Source organism: Pollachius pollachius (assembly GCF_949987615.1).
Source record: "Pollachius pollachius genome assembly, chromosome: 1".
In the NCBI taxonomy this organism is placed as follows: Eukaryota; Metazoa; Chordata; class Actinopteri; order Gadiformes; family Gadidae; genus Pollachius; species Pollachius pollachius.
Window position 1 is genome coordinate 27,550,988 of NC_136934.1, and position 17,266 is coordinate 27,568,253.

The window sequence follows — 17,266 nt, forward strand, 5'->3', positions numbered from 1 at the left end:
ACCAGGTTATTGCCAACAATGAGAATCACTTGGGTCGGACTTGGCTAACGGGAATATTTCAGGCCACTTGAATTCCAATTTACATGTGAAAAAAAGAGGCTAAATTTATGTTGATGTTGAAATTAACTGCCCCCAATAGTCTTTCTTAAATGTGAAGTTGGCACTGACTTCCCAAGTCACTTGAGAGCTTCCAGGAGATGGACCTCAAGAGCGACAGGAGGCTGTCCAGACACGAGGTATGGAGGCTGTTACAGAACCTTTGACACTATTATATTGATCCAGCCAACCTAAATATATGAACGTGTATAGAACAATAGTGGATACACTATCTTGTTATAGCTAGTTATACAGGTCCATTATTTTGCCAGCCATATTGATTTTGAGAAGTCATTACAAGCCATTAACCAAATGTACCCTAGTCTAACTGGTTGACCGTAAGCACTGGATGTTAGATGATCTCTAGTCCATCTAGGGCAGGGCACGCCAATGTGCAATAACACTATAGGGTATATTTACTATTATTTTTAAAGAAAATTTGAAAATCGGCTGATGAACATGCAATTGTAACGTAGTTTGAGAAGGAAAGGAAAGGAAAGACCAATCATGTCTGACTCGCATGGGGCAGGCCTACTGATTAGGTTAATGTTTACGTTAAGGATAGGAAAGTGCACCACATACACCAGCAGCCAAAATGACACATTAGAAAAGCCTGTAGCCAAGTGAACACTGTCCTGCGCCTACCCAATGTCAAGTGGACCGGGTTGAATTACTGCGAGTCTCCTGAATCTGTGCAAACTAGATGTAACTCAGAAGGAAATTGGGCCCTGATATATTATTTTATTTCCATATTATATACTTATTTCTCAAAGTTTCCCCTTTCTGTACTTTGTCTGTACTATTCCCTTAATATTGTATTACCTGTTGGGTTATTAGGCTGTCCATCAGTGATTTTGCTCATAGGGGAGAACGGGGTAATGTTATGGGGTTATGTTTTCATTCCCCTCCCATTTCCCTTTGGCCACGAAGGAGAGAACCTCCTGGTGCTGTGGTAAGCATGTTTTTTTCACAAAAATATTTTTTTTGCTTGTGAAAGTAAATTTTCTTGCTGTCTCTTGCTTTTGGCACAACACTTAATCAACTGTTGTGTAGACTATGTTGACAGTCTCTATGGTTACTGCTACGGCGTGCTGACGTCACGGGGACGCACGGCATGCTGGGGCGCGCTGGTGGTGATGGTCGTGGTTGTTGAACTGGGCTAATAAAGCTAGTGGGTGTAACACCGTTCGCTGTCTACACTCTTCCTCATTCATGCACATCTACATGGTGTCAGAAGTGAGCCGAATCTAATCTAAGATAGCACAAGGACTCCGCCGGATCGACCCGCTCGTCTTTCACGAGGATATCGCTCACAACTGGGAGAAATTCAAGCGGGAATGGCATGTCTATAGCAACGCCGGGCTAGCGACGGCTAGTACAAAAGTGCAGGCCTACACGTTTCTCAACCTCGCCGGTCCGGAGGCATTGGATAAACTCGACACGTTTGATTTTGCGGCCGACGAGGATCGCGAGGACCCTGCCGTGCTGGTAAAGAAATTTGAGTAATTATGCCTGCCGGTAAAGAACGTAATTATGGACAGACATGCATTCAACACGACTGACCAGAAACGGCACGAGTCAATCCAGTCATATGTTTCCACGTTGAAGGTCATGGCCAAGAAATGTGATTTTGGGACACTGCATGATGAACTGATTCGAGATCGTTTGGTCTGTGGCATTCACGGTGACGCTGTCCGTGCACAGCTTTTAAAGAAGAAGAAACTGACGCTAAATTCGGCCGTTGAGATCTGCATGCTACACGAACGATCTGAGAAGGGCAACAGGGAACTAAAAAAGGAAGCAGAGGTGTGCACAGTGCAATTCGACCCATGCACAAACTGTGGTGGCCACACGCACCAGACCGAAACAAATGTCCAGCGCTCAACAAGCGCTGCAACACGTGTGGAAGAATGAACCACTTCTCTAGATGCTGCAGATCAGGCAAACCGTTTGCCCCCAACAGGCCAGGGCAGGTTCCGCCCCCCGCTGCACGCAGAGGCAGATACACACACGTGAGTGAACTTGACACGCAGCCACTGCAAGAGCCAACTGATGTGTTTCACTGTGAGACTGTGGAAATGTTTTACTGTGAGAGCATAGACAAGCCAGAGGATGTGCGTGAACAAGATGAAAGGTTTGCTGAGCTGTCTGCATGCAGCACTGGCAGACAACTGACTGTGAAGATTGACACTGGGGCCAAATGCAATGTCATATCCAGGGCTCTTCTACAGTACATTGATCCTACTGCTCACGTCAATCTCAACAAAAGAGCAAATCTTGTAGCGTACGGAGGTCATATAATCCAGACTCTTGGTGCGGCAGACATGGTTTTTAGTTGCGGTTTGCTACGTTTCCAAGTTGTGGACAGAAACGTCAAACCACTGCTGGGTCTCAGGGACAGTGTCAGGCTCGGCTATGTGATTTTTGGACCAGAGGTGCATGCCGTCCTCCAGCAGGAAGCGCCAGGGCTGACGGAGTACAAGGACCTATTCGACAGCAGCGCCATTGGCAAGCTGCCAGTAGTGTATCACATGCGCCTGGATGACACCGTGCACCCCACTGTATGCGCTCCAAGACGGGTGCCACTGGCCATGAAGGACAAGATTGTGGCGGAACTGCATAGAATGACCCGACTCGGAGTCAACACACCGGTTCAGGAGCCCACTGAATGGGTTTCAGCCATGGTGGCTGCAAGCAAACGAGATGGGAGCATTAGACCCCGTCAACCTCAACAAAGCCCTCCTAAGACCCTACCACCCATTGAAAACTGTGGAAGAGGTGATCGCTGACATGCCTGATGCCAAACTGTTCAGCATTCTGGATGCTAAGTGTGGTTTCTGGCAGGTGCCGCTCAGCAAAGAATCCTCAAAACTCACCACCTTCATGACTCCTGTGGGCCGCTATGCCTTCCTACGGATGCCCTATGGCATCACCACGGGGAGTGAGGTTTTCCAGAGGTGCATCGAGGGACTGCCGTGTGCAATTGTGATTGATGACATTTTGGTGTGGGGCCGCTCGAGAGAGGAGCATGATCTCCGTCTCCGCCAAGTCATGGACAGGATACGGGCTGTCAATCTCAGACTGAACCCTGAGAAGTGCCGTTTCAGGGTCACTGAGGTTGCTTATGTCGGTCACCTGCTCACCGACCAGGGTGTGAAACCTGACCCTGCCAAGACCGCTGCCGTCCGCCTGATTCCCCCGCCGGAGGACAAAAACGGTCTTCAAAGGTTTCTAGGCATGACCAACTACTTGGCCAAATTTGTACCGGACTACAGCGAGGTCACAGCACCCCTGCGCGAGCTGTTGCGCCAAGATGTAAACTGGTGCTGGCTGGAGCTCCACACAGCGGCGTTCACAAAGCTCAAGGAACTTATCGCAGGTCCCCCGGTGCTGCAGTACTTTGATGTGCACCAACCTGTTGTGCTGTCAGCTGACGCCTCACAGCACGGACTGGGTGCTGTCTGCCTCCAAAACGACAGACCGGTAACTTTCGCTTCAAGGGCCCTCACAGAGACTGAGTCGCGCTACGCTCAGATTGAAAAAGAGCTCCTGGCCCTTGTCTATGCTTGCACAAGATTCCATCACTACATATATGGACGGGCTGTGACTGTCGAGACTGACCATCAGCCGCTCATTACCATCCTAAAAAAGCCACTTCACACAGCCTCTGCGCGCCTCCAAAGGATGATGCTCCGCCTGCAGCGTAACAACCTCAACGTCATCTACAAGAGGGGCAGGGAGCTCTACGTCGCTGATGCTCTTTCCCGTGCACACTTGCCCTCCACTGACCAAGCTGAGGAAATGGAGGAGTACGAGGTTATGATGGTGGACGTCCTCTCCTCACACAGGGTTGAGGAACTGAAGCGTGAGACGTTGGCTGATCCTCTGTGCCGGCGTCTCGCTGAGATCGTTTCTGCAGGCTGGCCCAATGCATTTAGGGAGGTGCCACGTGACCTGAGACCGTTCTACGCCATGAGGGAGGAACTCACGAGTGACGGTGGTTTGCTCCTCCGTGGACGGCGGTTCGTCATTCCACACTCCCTCCAACATTACTACATGCAACAGCTGCACCAGGGCCACACTGGTCTCGAGGCCACGAAGCGCAGGGCCAGGGAGACAATGTTCTGGCCGACCATCTACACTGACATTGAAAGAGAGGTTTCCAGGTGTGCCCCCTGCAATGCTTTCAAGCCACACCAGCCTAAGGAGCCCCTTCAACTGCATGACATCCCAGACCTACCGTGGTCCCTCACCGCAGCAGATGTTTTTGAGTAGGAGGGGAAGGAGCATCTTGTGCTTGTTGACTCCTACTCTGGCTGGTTCGAGATAGACCGGCTCCCGGGCACAACAAGTGCCACATTGGTGGCCAAGTTTAAACGCCACTTTGCTACTCACGGAGTACCACAGCAACTCATGACAGACAATGCTGCTTACTTTACAAGTAGGGAGTTCCGGGAATTTGCTCTCAAGTGGGACTTCTGTCATGTCACCAGCAGTCCACTGTACCCTCAGTCCAATGGGCTTGCTGAGAGGGCTGTGCGCTCGGCAAAGCACCTGCTGGAGAAATGTGCACGAGATGGAACGGACATAGATGCAGCTCTCCTCAGCCTACGCAACATGCCCAGGGACGGGTTGCCGTCGCCAGCCGTCGGCTTTCATTCCCATGACCAAGGCCATGTACTCACCCGAAGTCGAGACACAGGTCCAGATGGCCCTGACACGGGCGAGACGGAGTGGAAAGGCCTACTACGACAAATCAGCTAAGCCACTGGCTCCACTGTGAGCTGGGCAGACAGTGAGAATGCAGACAAAGAGAGGACACGACAGGTTGGCAACAGTGCTAGGAACAGCACCACAACCAAATAGTTACCAGGTCAAGGCTGGAGATGCAACATATGTCAGGAACAGACACCACCTACTCCAGACACCTGAGACCTTTGTTCCTGACTCCATGGCAGGGGGCCCGCCTGCTGTTGCTGCAATCGCACATCCACGAAACCCACAACATGACAGTTTGGGACCAGAATTGTCACAGGGGCAGCGGCCTGTGATTTTTACCCGCTCAGTGAGAGCGTCGAGGCCCAGCTCTCGCTACAAGGACTTTGTCACAGACAAAGCTCTGTGATGTGCAGGCACACTGACATTTGACCCCCCCCTAATGTTATAGCCTGTTCTGGCTTTGTGGACTGTTGGACACTCTTTCTAAAAAAAAAAAAAAAGAAAACGGGAGGACAAACAGATATATGTTACATGTTCTGTATTAGATGCTTGGGGTTTCATTATATGCAAGTCTGCTATGGTCTATTATGTGCTATGTTCTATTATGTGCTATGTTCTATTATGCGCTATTTTATATTATCTGTTATTTCATATTATGTGCCTCGTTAGCATATAACTTAAGAAGGGGGATGTAGACTATGTTGACAGTCTCTATGGTTACTGCTACGGCGTGCTGACGTCACGGGGACGCACGGCATGCTGGGGCGCACTGGTGGTGATTGTCGTGGTTGTTGAACTGGGCTAATAAAGCTAGTGAGTGTAACACCGTTCGCTGTCTACACTCTTCCTCATTCATGCACATCTACATGTTTTGCCAAAGCAAATTGATTCAGGTAGAAAAACTTATATCATACATGTTAATGAACTACCAACATATAAAACCATGTGATGATGCTACCTGAAGATTAGCCTGAATTACTAAGAGAGGTCGTTTTTTCTAAAATGGTGGTGGTGGGGTAAAGTGAGACAAATGATGTGGGGTACAGTGAGACAGTGTCTCACTGTACCCCACCATGAGGCACAAGTTAAGTTTAGTTTTAAACATATTTTAATGTAATAAAACATTACATATGTTTTATTTTTAATGTCATAAACATTGTAGAAAAGCCATCATGCCAAGGCAATACAGCAGGAAGACAACCTGGGGCAAAACACCCCTCGAGGAGATGGAGAGTGCAGCCGCTGAGGTCAAGGAAGGGAAGATGTCCTTAAGAGCAGCTGCAAGGGACAGAAATATTGACAAGTCAAGCCGCCTAAGATTCATGAAGGAAAAAGAGAAAGGGGAAGTAAAATCAGTAGCCTGGTGTACAGTGGCTGAGGCAAAGAGAATATTCACAGATGAGATGGAGGAGGAGCTTGCCCAACACTTGAAACAACTAGCTGACCAGTTCCATGGCCTTCCTCCAGTTAAGTACCGTCAACTGGCATTTGAATATGCAGAGAAAAACAATATCCCTGTCCCTGCCAATTGGACAAAGACACAATGTGCACTGCACATTGTGCAGGTAGGCTAGGGTGTGCAAGAGATCACATGATTCTGTAGGTTAACTAAGGCCAACTGATCTTGCCACAAAGCTTAATCTTATGATAATGATTTGTCTACTCAAGGTGCAGATTGGTTTGGCAGCTTCCTAGCACGTCGCCATCGCTCTTTCCGAACTCCAGAGGCAACATCCATTCCTCAGAAGAATCAAGGGAAACACGAAAGAGTGGGAGAGACCCACGTTTGCTATAAAGGAAAATGATGTGGCACCTGTTCATAAAAGTGATGTGGTGAAGAAGCTGCCTCAACCTTAAAGGCCTGGAGGAACCACACGGAGAGATCAACTCTTCATCTTTCCCTGTAACCTTCAGGGCTGGAATGTAGAGTAGCCTACTTCGAGTTAACTCATAAAGCACATCCAAACAGTAGGCTGATGTTCTAATCCAGGTGGACCAATCCTGTGTTCTGAGTTGCAGGCTTTTCTAGATTTGATTTTGTTCAGAGTTACTTTCAAGTGTTTAGAAAAAAAAAAGTGCTTAATTGACCAATCCCCATAATTCTGTTACTAGTCTGAAATTAGTTCTGGAATGTGTGGTTGTCAAGCTAGCTGTCAGGATTCTAACTGTTAAAACATGTGTTGTTATGGTAGTTTCAGAGTGGATGAAGTAAGTGGATCAGTTTACCCCCAGCTGATTCACTTTACCCCCTTGATTTCGCTGGTCTTTCTCAATATACCCCTAACATGGGGTAAAGTGAGACACAAGACCACTTTTTAAAAAACAATCATATTTTCACTGCCCTTCTTCCTGAATACATTCTGATAATTTCCAATGCTAGGAAACATCCTGAATTAATGGAAAATGTGTACATTTTACTGATATGTCATTTTAGCTCGCTTAGAGGGGAGCAAATCTAAAAAATGTCTCACTTTACCCCGATCTCCCCTACTGGAGTCTTATTGGCTGTATCTAAGAATACAGACCTCCTAATGTCCTAATGGGGAGAGGGAAGTAAGCCCCACCTTTCACGTAGCTTTCGTCAATGCGCAACCAGAACGCTAACACAAGCAAGTAAAACAAGCTGAGAAAACGAGTCAAATCGTAGAAAGTGTTAGTTATAAAACTGTATAAAAAACGGAGTGGAAGTTGAAGGGAAACAAAACCGAAGTGAGAGAGAGGGAATTGATGACCAAGTGCCGGGAGTTTTATTATTTTCGGCGGAGTCTTGGTGAGTTCATGAAGCTAAAGCTAATGCTCATTGCTAACCATGCTAGCCATGCTTTGTGTTACCATGCTGTGTCTAACCACGAGGCTCAGTAGGAAGCTCGTAATTCTACCGCTGATGCTGTGTGTGAACCTGACTCTGTGTTAACTGTTGTACAGTGTTGAAGCTACAATTAAAGCAGAACATTATTTCACTGATAATATGATAGAAAATATGAAGCTAAGCCATTTTACTTTGCTGCTCAATTTATTTGCACTTTACTTTTGTGGTGTTTTTATGTTTACAATTTGAGTATTTATGCTTTGTTATGCACTACTTGTGCTAATGGTATGTAGCATATGTTTAAAGCGATTGTTCTATATGCCCTTATATAGCCTTGAATTTAATATGTTGAGGTGTAGCCTGTAAGATGTGTTTTATGTTACACAGTAAAAACACATGGTTAAATAAGGTTTATTTAATCATATTTAATGGTTAAAAGAGTTGAAGAGACTGTGATTCATGATAAATAGCTAAATATAATTCATATTTAGTCAAAAGATTTATACATTTCATATGTGGAAAAAAGCTGTACAGTTAAAAAAGATAATTCATTCATTGTATTACTATGGTGGTTCAACAGTATGTTGAGGATTTTGATGATATCCGTCATGGCCATAAAGAGTTTTATTCTAAGACCCATGTAGTAATAGCCTGTTTTCATGTAGGCTAGGTTTTTTGGAGTCCTTGGAAACCCTTGAGAATCTGGATCGAATTCCCCTTGACGAAGGGGTGGCGAGCTAGTGAAGATACCTCTTTATCCAAAGGAGTGGACCGATATCACCTGTGCAGAGGAGGATACCAATCTTCCTTTACATCCATCACTTGAGCATATCAGCTGAAAGCGCTCTGAAGCGCCACACATGACCAATTTAATTTTACCTTTTGACTTCTGACTTGACATTCCCCTTTTTTGACTAAAGTACCTGGCCGAACCAAGGAAATTAAAGGAACACTTGCAAGGAATTTATTTTCGTTTATATTTTATTATTTCCTTATGGACATTTTTCAGGCATTTCATGGTGTTTAAAGATAATTGTTTCTGACCTAATGTTAGGGTCTTAATTGTGGAATTCCTGAATATTCTTGATTGCACTGAAATCTATTTTATTATTTTTCTACAAGGTTGAATACAGTTAATCTAAAAGTTAACCTGTGGCTCCAGTTAATCATTGTGTTGTCATTTTATTGTTTCCCTACTTACGAACCTAGTGACTAGTCCATATCTGAATACTATACTGCCCACTAGGGTTACAAAACTTGGCGAGCTAGCCAGGAGGGATTTATTTGTGACACAACTGCACTTTTGCAACCTTGACAATTAAAGTGAACCAAATTTGAGCAACTGGAGCAACTTAAGGTTAATTTGCCATTCATTTGAACTGAGTTTCACTTTTATTTTTGGTGCATTATTCTTACAAAATGGAAGTTGTGAAATCTCAGAATGTTAAAGTTCTGTTTTAGTCAGTGGACTTACTCACATCGAGACAGACAATGAAGTTTTTTGACTTCCTGAAACAGTTTGGTCCTGTAGCAAGAATGGTTGACATGCCTTCAGTTGGTAAATAAGTTATTGTTATTGTTGAGTTCCAGCATGAGGCTACAGTCAAAGAGCTTGAGAAACGCTTCTTATCTTTTGACCGATCTTGCACTGCAAAACCAGAAGTTGTGCACCATATTCAGAGCCTATCAAGTGTCTATAGTAGTGAAGTAAGTTTCTCAGTAACCGAAACCTACCTGTCCGAGCTGAGAGATTTAGCAAAAAGGAGTAGCAGGTCTTTTGAAGACATTTTAAGGGTTGAGTTGGGTAGGATAGTAGAGTCTGCGGGGAGGGAGGTCCCAGTAACTGTTGCTGAAACCCCTTTAGAGCAAAAGCCATTTACCCCCACAGATGAGCCCCAAGCCACACCACCTTTCTCCCCTGCTAGTGAACATGTACTCCCAGTAAGTGTCACCCCTCAGCCTACTGAGACTTGTCCAGAAACCTTTCAAAATGAAGGTAAGACAATGCAAACCTCCCAGATCCCATCCAACCTACTCAGCACGCCTGAGGTGCAATGTGTCATTGTGGAGCACATTGTAAAAAGCAGTAAGGTGGCATCTCATTCCAACTTGTCTTATAAACTGAAGCCCTTCCCTGGGAGTTTTCCACGCCCTGCTTTCGAAATTGACTATGAGGCATGGCGCAACAGTGTGGAATTCTGCTTGAATGATCCCACAATTTCAGACACCCAGACTGTAAGGAAAATGGTTGGTTGAAATGGTTGAAATCACTTGGTCCAAAAGCAACTCCTAAGGCTTATCTCACACTGCTTGATTCAGCCTATGCCAAAGTGGAGGATGGTGATGAGCTCTTTGCTTGCTTCTTGAACACCAACCAGAATGTTGGTGAAAAACCTTCTGACTACTTGCAGAGACTTCACAATGCTTTGAGCTTAGTAATCAAAAGGAAAGGAATTGCTCTTTGTGAGGCTAACAAGCACCTACTCTGTCAATTTTGTCGCGGCTGCTGGGATAGCTCACTGATAACCAATCTCCAGCTTAAATAACTCAAAGGTTTGCCTCCATCTTTCGCTGAAACTCCTGCTTTTAGTACATACTGAAGAGGATAAGCAGGCAAGTAAAGCAACAAGGATGAAACAACACCTTGGGATCAGTAAGAAAATACTTTTTCGCATCCCCAGACCACATGCATGCTAGCATTGGCAGTCTTGACCCTGTCTCAGAGGATATTTCCTCTGCTACTACTAACGACCTCAGAAAGCAGATTGCAGATCTTCAGGCTCAGGTAGCGCAACTCAAAGTCAACAGCACATAGAGACGTGTAAAAAAGGCATCAAAAGAAATCAAGAAATTTCAAAAGACAAAGACTGAACCAGAAACACAAGGACTCCAACAGATCACAGCAAGGATGCCAAAACCTTGGTATTGTTTCAGATGCGGTGAAGATGCTTACATTGCCTCAGGTTGCAGTAATGACCTGAACCCAGCGTTAGTAGAGGCATAGAAGAAAGCTCTAAAAGAGAAACAGCGTGTGTGGGAAAGCCACCACAACACCCCTGATTTAAACTAATTGGAGCTTCTGTTGAAAGACAAACAGGAGCTAAAAATGAGCAGCGTCCTACCCTTACAAAGAGTTAGAAAGCTGTGAGCTTAAAGGCTGATGTTTGCTGCAACAACAAACTGCCGAGCCCACTTGTGGGAAGAAAATGTACAGCCAGAGTAGCAGTTGATGGAGTGGACTGCTGTTGTTTACTCGACTCAACCTCAACCATAGCCATGGCCTTCTACCAAGAACATTTATCTGAGCATCCAATCAAGCCGAAGGAGCCAATGGCCAGACTGTCCCATATCTGGGATATGTGGAAACCAAAATAAAGTACCCAAAAGACTTCTTTGAAACTGAACCTGAAATATCCACCGTAGCTCTTATTGTGCCTGATCTTCGTTCAAACAGTGACACCCCACTGCTGATTGGCACAAACACCCTTGACCCCTTGTATGAGCTGCTGTGCAAATTGCCCTTGCCAAATCATCAATATTTTTCCTATGGCTATCAGCAGGTGCTAAAAACAAAACACAGGAAAAAACAAGCTGATAGTGGCAAGATAGGTTTGTTGACACTCAAGGGTCGGACCCTGGAAGTTCTTCCAGCAAACCAGAAACTGCTGCTTGAGGGATTTGTGTGTGCTAATCAAGCAAAGTCTGAGCTGTGGGCACTACTCGAACAACCAACTAACTCATCTTTGCCAGGTGGTGTCTTTGTCGATTGTTGCCTGATCACCGTGCCAACTCATGGTTCTTACTCAGAAACTAGACTAATCATGACATCACCTTGCCTACCAACTGTGTTATTGCTGAGTTAATTGCCCCTGATTGTGTCCTTCCAAATTCTGTACCAGATTAAAATAACCAAAAAGTCTCTGCTACATGTTCCCACCAGCAGCAGACTACAGACACAAAATCTACTTCGAGGTTTTAATTTGGTACTTCACCCCTTTCTGCATAGTGGAAGCAGAGAATCACTCAAATGTTGAACACTTTCTCTGATGTGTTTTCCCACCATGACCTCGATTTTGGTCATGCAACCAAGATCCCACATCACATGAAGCTTAAAGACGAGACCCCATTCAAACAGAGATCCCGACCGATTCAGCCTCATGATTACGATGCAGTCAAAAAGCATCTGCAAGCTCTTTTAGATGCTGGCATCATCAAAGAGTCATCATAGGGACCAAAGGATACTCGTGCACATCCCCATGTATACACCTCACCGAAACACTCGACGTCAGGCATCATCTCGTCCCCCATTGTGGTAGTTTGGAAAAAGAATTGTGACGTGAGGTTATGCGTGCAAATCTGCAAACCATCCGTGATGCATATGCACTGCCAAATCTTGAGGAGAGTCTTTTTTAGCTCTTGCTGGATCACAATGGTTCTCTGTTATGGACCTCAAGGCGGGGTCTTACCAGTTGGAAATGAACGAAGCAGACAAGCCAAAGACAGCTTTTGTGTGCCCCTTCGGGTTCTATGAATTTAACCGCATGCCCCAAGGAATCACAAATGCTCCAAGCACTTTTCAAAGGCTCATGGAGAAGTGCATAAAAGACCTCAATCTGAAAGAAGTTCTTCTCTTTCTTGACGATTTGATCAGGTTTTCAGTACACTTGCGGAGCATGAGACCAGGCTCATTCATGTCATTGAACACCTGAAAGAATACGGACTCAAGCTCTCATATGAAAGTGTAGGTTCTTTCAGACCTCCTTTTGCTATCTAGGACACATCGTGTCCAGAGTCTTTAAAAACCTGGCCACGACCACAAACCTTGAAAGAACTCCAGTCATTCCTGGGATTTACCGGTTACTACTGGAGGTTCGTGAAGGACTATTCAAAGATAGTCAAACCACTTACCTCTCTCACCGCAGGCTACCCACCTCGTCGGAAAGGCTGTAAATCTAGTCCAGGTGACGGTAAATACCTAAACCCCAAGGAACTGCTTGGAGAACGTTGGAGTGATGCATGTCAGCAAGCATTTGAAAGCATTATCGAAAAACTTACCTCTTCACCTGTGCTAGGCTATGCTGATCTAAAACTGCAGTACTCCCTTCATACATTTGCAAGCACCATCGGTCTTGGAGCTGCTCTGTACCAAGAACAGAACGGAGTGACACGTGTAACCGCCTACGCAAGCCGAGGTTTATCCCGCAGTGAGTCCAGATACCCTGCTCACAAATTAGAATTTTTGGCCCTTAAATGAGCCATAACAGACACATTTTTACGACTATCTGTATGGTAACACATTCACTGTTATCACAGATAACAATCCTTTAACCTACTTTCTCACCACGGCGAAGCTTGATGCCACTAGCTACCTCTGGCTGGCAGCATTTTCCACATTCAACTTTGACGTCAAATACAGAGCCGGAAAACACAATCTCGAAGCAGATGGTCTGTCCCGAAGGCAACACGGTGTGGTGGAAGATGACATGAGTTTTGAGGAGGAAGGTCATATCCAAGAGTACCGATCCCGTCCCATGTCATCTTTCAAGGATGTAGGGCCACAAATCCTCCTTGCAAATACAGTCGCTGCAACCTGCTAGAAACATACAGTCCTGATGCAGAATGGCTTGTCTGCCTTTGGGCTTGTACAATCTCTTGCCATGTCTCCTGCTGCTATCCCTGTCATGTTTGAACAAGAGGATCTTAAGAATGGTCTTCTGACAATACCAAAGTACAGTCAACCTGATCTGATGCAGATGAAGAGAAATTATCCTGTCATTGGAAAAGTCATTAGCTTGTTGGAAGCAGGGACCAACTTACCTGACAATTACAAAGCCGACTCCCATGATCTTCAATTGATCTTGAATGAATGGAAGTGCCTTGAGCTACAAGATGATCTTCTTTACCGAAAGCGCCTGTCTGGAACAGAGATTCTGATGCAGTTTGTTCTCCCTGAGGCCCTCAGATCCACTGTGTTGCAAAACCTTCATGATAATATGGGCCATCTAGGAATCGAGCGAACAGTTGACCTTACAAGATCTCACTTCTATTGGCCCAAAATGGCCTCAGAGAATTTGAAATTCGTCCCAGCCTTTATACGACAGATACTATAGGGTCTATAGCATATAGCCGCGTTTTCTGATTACAGTTTAATGTAACAGTAAGCTGAAAATACCGCAACTGCAAATTAACCACACGGAGATAACCATGGCAACCGGTCAAACAACCCGGCGTTCTGCGTGCGCATCCGCCGTGTTGATAAACAACTAACACCCCTATTGAACGAAGTTAAACCGAGTGAGCGTGCCGTTCACAGACACAAGAATGAACGAGTTCACAGTAACGTTTATCAGGCAGTTATACAGTACGTTCAGTTCACGTTCGCCCAAAATATGAAAGAGTTCAAGAACTATCGTTCAAGGAACGCGTTCAGGCACAACACTACTAGGTATACGTAAAGTGAGAACCAGCCCGTATCAGCCCAGAGATAATCCTGTTGAGCGATACAATCTGACTTTACTGAGTATGTTGGGTACATTGAAGGACACCCCAGGCTGACTTCGTTAAGCCGCTTACTCATGCTTACAACTGTACTAGAAATGACGTCACAGGCTTCTCCCCATATGACCTTATGTTTGGGAGGCAACCCCGTCTGCCCATTGATATTGCTTTTGGACTACCAGTCACCGACAAACAGCCCCTCTCACATTCACAGTATGTGAAAAAGTTTAAAAGCCATCTTGAGGAGAGCTACCAAGTAGCCATCAATAACTCAAGCAAAGTGTTTGCCAAAAACAAGAAGAGGTTTGACAAAGTCATTCGTGAGTCTTCCTTGGATGTTGGAGACCGAGTCTTAGTCCGCAATCTTTGTCTCAGAAGTAAACACAAACTGGCAGACAGGTGGGAGTCGACAACATATATAGTCACCAAACAAATGGGAGAACTGCCTGTATACACAGTGAGACCAGAAAAAGAGGTTGGACCTCTGCGATCACTCCATAGGGATCTCATACTCCCTTGTGGTTTTCTCTCGCAGACAGAAGAGGAACCAGAGCGCATTAGTAAACCTCGAAAACCCCGAACCCGACTGTGGGGGGACGTGCGACATCTGGCCTGCAGGGGGAGTATGAGCAGGTTGGGAGCGCACCGGATCAGCTGGGGGGATTGGGCCTGATTGCGGACACCTGCTCGCAATCAGGCCAATCAGGGAGTGTGTATTTACGTGCCTGCTTTGTTTGTAGTAGGGAGAACCGGGAGCAGAGAGAGAAGGATCCAACGCGGTCCCCAGACGAGATCACTGATCACGGAGCGCGGAACAAGAGGACTCTCCCGCCCTGGGTTAACTTATAGTTTCAAGCCTCTGTTCGGTTTTACTTTTGGTTGGAATAAACAAGCTCCCAGTGAGGGACAACAAACTGTGGTCTCCGCGTGCTCTCTGACTCACTACAGTGGAGCCCAAAGTAGGTCTCGAGCGCAGGAAGGATGGACCAGTCCCCGTTGGGAAGCGTACTCGGGCACATGGCCCAGATGGCCGAGCGGCAAGGCCAGCTCCACCAGGCACAGAACGAGGTGCTCGCGGAGCAGGCCCAGTCCTTGGCCACCGATCGGACCATGCTCCGTGAGCTCCTCGCCTCCGGCGGACCCGGCAAAGGACCCCGAGGGGCGCGACCCGCCACACATATCCACGTCCCGAAGATGGGGGAGGCGGATGACGCGGAGACCTTCATTGAAACCTTCCAGGGGGTGGCCGAGGTCTCAGGGTGGCCTCTCAGTGGGCACATGAGTCGCCTCCCCCCCACTCCACATACGGGCTCTCATATGGCAGGGGAGGGGTGTTGGCGGTGCGGGCGGCCTGGCCACTTCCGGCGGCAGTGCCCTATGATGGAGGTGGGTCAGGTCGTCCGCGTCACCGGTGCCCCATCTCCTCCCCACGGTCCGGGTGAGGCGTACTGTATCCCGGTGAGGATACAGTGTGGTACGCACCAGGCGCTTTTGGACCCGGGCTGCATACAGACCATGATCCACCAGCGCCTGGTGCGGTCCGAGGCATTAGTGGAGGCGTCAAGTGTTTCGGTGAGGTGTATACATGGGGATGTGCACGAGTATCCTTTGGTCCCTATCAAAATTCGTTGTGGGGGAAGAAAATATAGGGTCAAGGCGGCAGTTAATTCGAGCCTCACGCATCCCCTGATTCTTGGATTGGATTGGGCGGGGTTTCCACAGGCTGTTAGGGGGACTACGGGGATGCGGGCATGACAGGTAGGGACATGTAAGTCGTGTGCTGTGTTCTGCGCCGAGGCAGACGCTGCTCGGGGACTGGGGGAGGTTCCCACCGAGGTTCCCACCGGTGGAGGATTTCCCGTTCGAGCAGTCTCGTGACGCCACATTGAGCTCAGCCTACGACCAGGTGATAGCTATTGATGGGAGTCGGGTCCGGCCAGATGCAGCGCTGACTTACCCACACTTTATGGTGGTTAGGGATAGGCTTTATCGGGTGAGTCGTGACACCCAGAGTGAGAAAGTTATCACCCAGTTGCTGGAACCCAGGAGCCGCCGGGAAATGGTTTGCCAGGAAGCGCATTATAACCCAATGGCGGGCCATTTGGGGTAGAATAAGACACTTAACCGGATAATGGCCCGATTCTATTGGCCGGGGATTCGGGCGGAGGTGCGCAGGTGGTGCGCATCCTGCCCTGAGTGCCAGTTGGTGAATCCCGGACGTCCCCAGGGCTCCCTAACGGCCCCTTCCCCTGGTGGAAGCCCCCTTCAACCGCATTGGCATGGACATTATCGGGCCATTAGAATGTTCCGCACACGGGTATCGATATGTGTTAGTCTTGATAGACTACTCAACCCAATACCCGGAAGCAATTCCGTTGCGCAACATTTCCGTGAAGAGTGTTGCGCAGACGTTGGTTCATGTCCTATCGCGGATCGGAATCCCGAAAGAGATTCTCACTAACCAGGGCACCAATTTCAGCGTCTATCACCCAGCCACGGACGGTTTGTGTGAGAGTTTTAACCGGATGTTAAAGTCCATGATCCGTAAGTTCGTACACGAGGATGCTCGAAATTGGCATCAATGGCTAGACCCTCTGTTGTTTGCAGTGCGGGAATTGCCCCAGGCTTCCACAGGTTTTTCCCCATTTGAGTTACTTAATGGGCGCAAGCCCAGGGGCGTCCTGGACCTCATTAAAGAAAACTGGGAGGAGGGGTCCAGTGACAGCAAAACGAAATCCAGTACGTCATGGACTTGCGTGCAAAGCTTCAGTCACTAGGGGTATTGTCACGTGAGCACTTGCACCGAGCCCAGGAGAGTCAGAGACGCCCGTACGACAGAGGGACTAGATTACGCGATCTCATCCCGGGGACAAGGTCCTTGTACTGTTGCCCTCTAGCACCAAATTACTCGCGAACTGGCAAGGGCCCTTCGTGGTCACGCGGCGGGTCGGGGACGTGGATTACGAGGTAGCGCATTCGGACAGGGGCGAAAACAAGCAGGTCTATCACATCAACCTCCTTAAGAGGTGGAACGATGTGGTCCCTGTCACGTTTGCGTCGACGCTGCCGGAGAGAGAAGTGGTGGCGGTGGCGGCTGTCCTTCAGTCGCTGAGACGGGCGAGGCTCACGGCCAACCTGAGGAAG